General features: G+C 38.7%; 1 protein-coding gene and 1 pseudogene across 1 annotated transcript in view; both read right to left on the reverse strand.

Annotated features, from left to right (window-relative positions):
• Positions 1 to 2,900, reverse strand: part of Cntn5 (contactin 5) — a 1,200,756-nt gene that overhangs the window by 973,325 nt on the left and 224,531 nt on the right. The gene's annotated exons all lie outside the window — the stretch shown is intronic.
• On the reverse strand, positions 1,273 to 2,211 carry LOC101998654 (annotated as a pseudogene).

Below are 2,900 nucleotides of genomic sequence, written 5' to 3' on the forward strand. Positions count from 1 at the left end.
GGGACGGGGAGGGAAATGGGAGGCGGTGGCGGGGAGGAGACAGAAATCTTTATAAATTAATTAATTAATTAATTAATTAATTAAAGAGTAAGAAGGAGAAGAAGAAGAAGAAGAAGAAGAAGAAGAAGAAGAAGAAGAAGAAGAAGAAGAAGAAGAAGAAGAAGAAGAAGAAGAAGAACTAAGCTAGGCTGAGCATTCAAAACTAACAGTAAGTCTCTGTGTCGTGATTTGGGAAGCCAGTCATTGCCAAAAAAGAAAGACCTAGTACATTACTATGTGCTAAAAATTAGTAAACTCTTTAATTGTTATAAACCTGTTACTTTAATAAAATATGAATATTACATATTTTTGTTCTATAATATTTTACAAAAAAAAACCCATTTTCTTAGGTACCATGTATGGCTTATCTAGATAGTAAATAAAATTCAATCTGTTACTATAAAGGCAAATGTGTTATTCATTTTTCTGTGCAGTGATAAGATACTATGACTGAGACAACTTAATAAAGAATGAGTTAATTTTTTGCTTCAAGCTCCTGAGAGTAAGCATGTATCACGTTAAAGAAGCATGGCAGCAGGCAGAAGCCACAACAGTTGAGCAAGACTCTAGGAACTCACATCCCTAGCTACAAGTGTAAAGCAGAAAGGGTGACGTGGAAGTGACATAAAGCTTTTACCCTCAAACTGATGTGCTTCCTGCATCAAGTTGGACGACCCATACCTCTCCTAACAGTGCCAACTGGGTTTCAAGTGGATAATGGGACACGTCATCCAAACCATCACAACTTATAAAAGTGGCCGGGTAAAGTGAAGGATGTTCTTGAAGAGGAAGTGGAAGATGCACACTTAATCAAGGAGCAAAATGACCAGAATAAAGAGCATATACAGACAAAGTTTCTCAATATATAATTTGACAGTTTTAGCACATTTACTGTCACAACGAGAGTGAATACATTCAATGAAACTGAACTGTTTCAAACATCTTGAATTAAAATGAAACTGAAGGAAAGCAAATGTTGCCAATGATGGATAATGATTTTCTAGTAAGAAGGAAGAAAAGAAGGGTCTTAAATAGACAATACCCAGTGGTGGGAATTAATCCACTGGGAAAATATTTTTTTTCTCTGCACTGACTTGAGAGTACACCAATATATTCTGCATATGATTACTTTATTTATAATATTACTTTATTTTTTTGACAGATTAATCTTTTAATGGAAACAAAACAAAATAAACAACAGAAAACACTGCAAAAGTAGTACCACTCATTTCTTCAAATCCAGACAGGTCTGAGTATATTCTTCATCTTGGGAGGTGGCCTGAACACACAACCACTGTGCAGTCTCCTTGGTAGGGCTCTAGTGTCAACTACTCCTGGGGCTTCAGGTTCTCTTGTTGCATCTTCTTCACCTCAGATGGAAACATAGTTTCCACAAAGACTGTTGACTCAATATTACTGGTTTTAAAGGAAATTATGAATTGTCCTCTATTCTGCAGGAAGGCATGAACATTCAGAGCCACAGTCTGAGTTTGATCTGGCTGGTCCTATTGGCAAAGACCATGTCCACTACCACAATAAGCATACAGTATTAGTGTGGATGAGTAATGTTGGTTCTGTGCTTGGTCAAATTGATGAGGTCATAGTCGGAGTGGCGGGAGAACTCAAGAGCATAGACCAGATCATCCACACAGATTATATCACAGATGTGGAGGTCAGTAGTACCCTAGTCTGCCCTAGGGTAGAGCATCTTGGGCACCCAACATCCCTCTTGCTGTGAACCTGATCCACATCACCCAGGATTGCTGCTGCCAGCTCGGAATCTAAGGGGTTATAGGCTTGGTACTGAATTTTGTCATCTGTTTCTGAAATATTCTTTGCTCCTCATACACAGATTCTCTAGGGACCAGATTCTTTGTGAGAAGGGCACCTAACTTCTCAAGACAGATAAAGATGCCTTCATGCTGCTGCAGGTCCACCATTACTTGTTCTTCCTTGACTGGTTTCCTCTTTTGCCTTCCCAGCCACCACCTGGACCCTCATTGCTCCCGCAGTGGGACTCTCCACCTCGTCTGCCTCCTCCTCTACTTCTTCTGCCCCAAAGCCTCTGCTTCTGCCTCCACCTTGACCTCTACCAGTCGCCTCTACTGTCTCTGTCATCAAAGCCTTGCCTGCCACCTAAGCAGCCCCCACAGAACCGAAACCTGGTTTCATCACCCTGTTTCTTGTTGTGTTGCTCCAGCAATCCACAGTGTTCGCCAGTCCACGAACCACAGGCTTTTGCATGTGCTGATTATTTTAAGTGTATTATGAGAAAAAGAATTGGAAACTAGTTTCTTAAAGAAATAGACTACTAGTTCTTTCGAATGAGCAGAAATTTGTCAATATTTATCTAGTTCAAATAAATACAGATAACATTAATGGGCTACAGGTATAGCAACAAAATATCCAATAGAATTACAGAAGACCATAGAAAGTGACATATATATGGAATCTTTACTAAATATTTAGTCAGTGTTAGGTGTGTTCATATGTGTTGTTATATTTTAAGATTACTTAGATCAGTGGTTCTCAACCTTCCTAATACTGTGACTCTTTGATACAGCTCCTCATGTTGTGAAGACCCTCAATTATAAAATTATTTTCATCGCTACTTCATAACTGTAATTTTGTTACTGTTATGAATCATAATGTAAATATTTGATATGCAATCCCCAAATGGGTTGAGATTCAAAGGTTGAGGATCACTGACTCAGTGCCATTATTACCTCAATTGTGCAGGAATTCAAAGTCATAAAATGATCAAGTTTTCTAGAAAAAAAGTAATAGTCAGCAGACACTGAGAAGACAAATGCACTGAGTATATTCCCTGTATGTGTGCATATTTCTACCTGTATGTGTGC

Source organism: Microtus ochrogaster, chromosome 5, assembly GCF_000317375.1.
Source record: "Microtus ochrogaster isolate Prairie Vole_2 chromosome 5, MicOch1.0, whole genome shotgun sequence".
NCBI lineage: Eukaryota > Metazoa > Chordata > Mammalia > Rodentia > Cricetidae > Microtus > Microtus ochrogaster.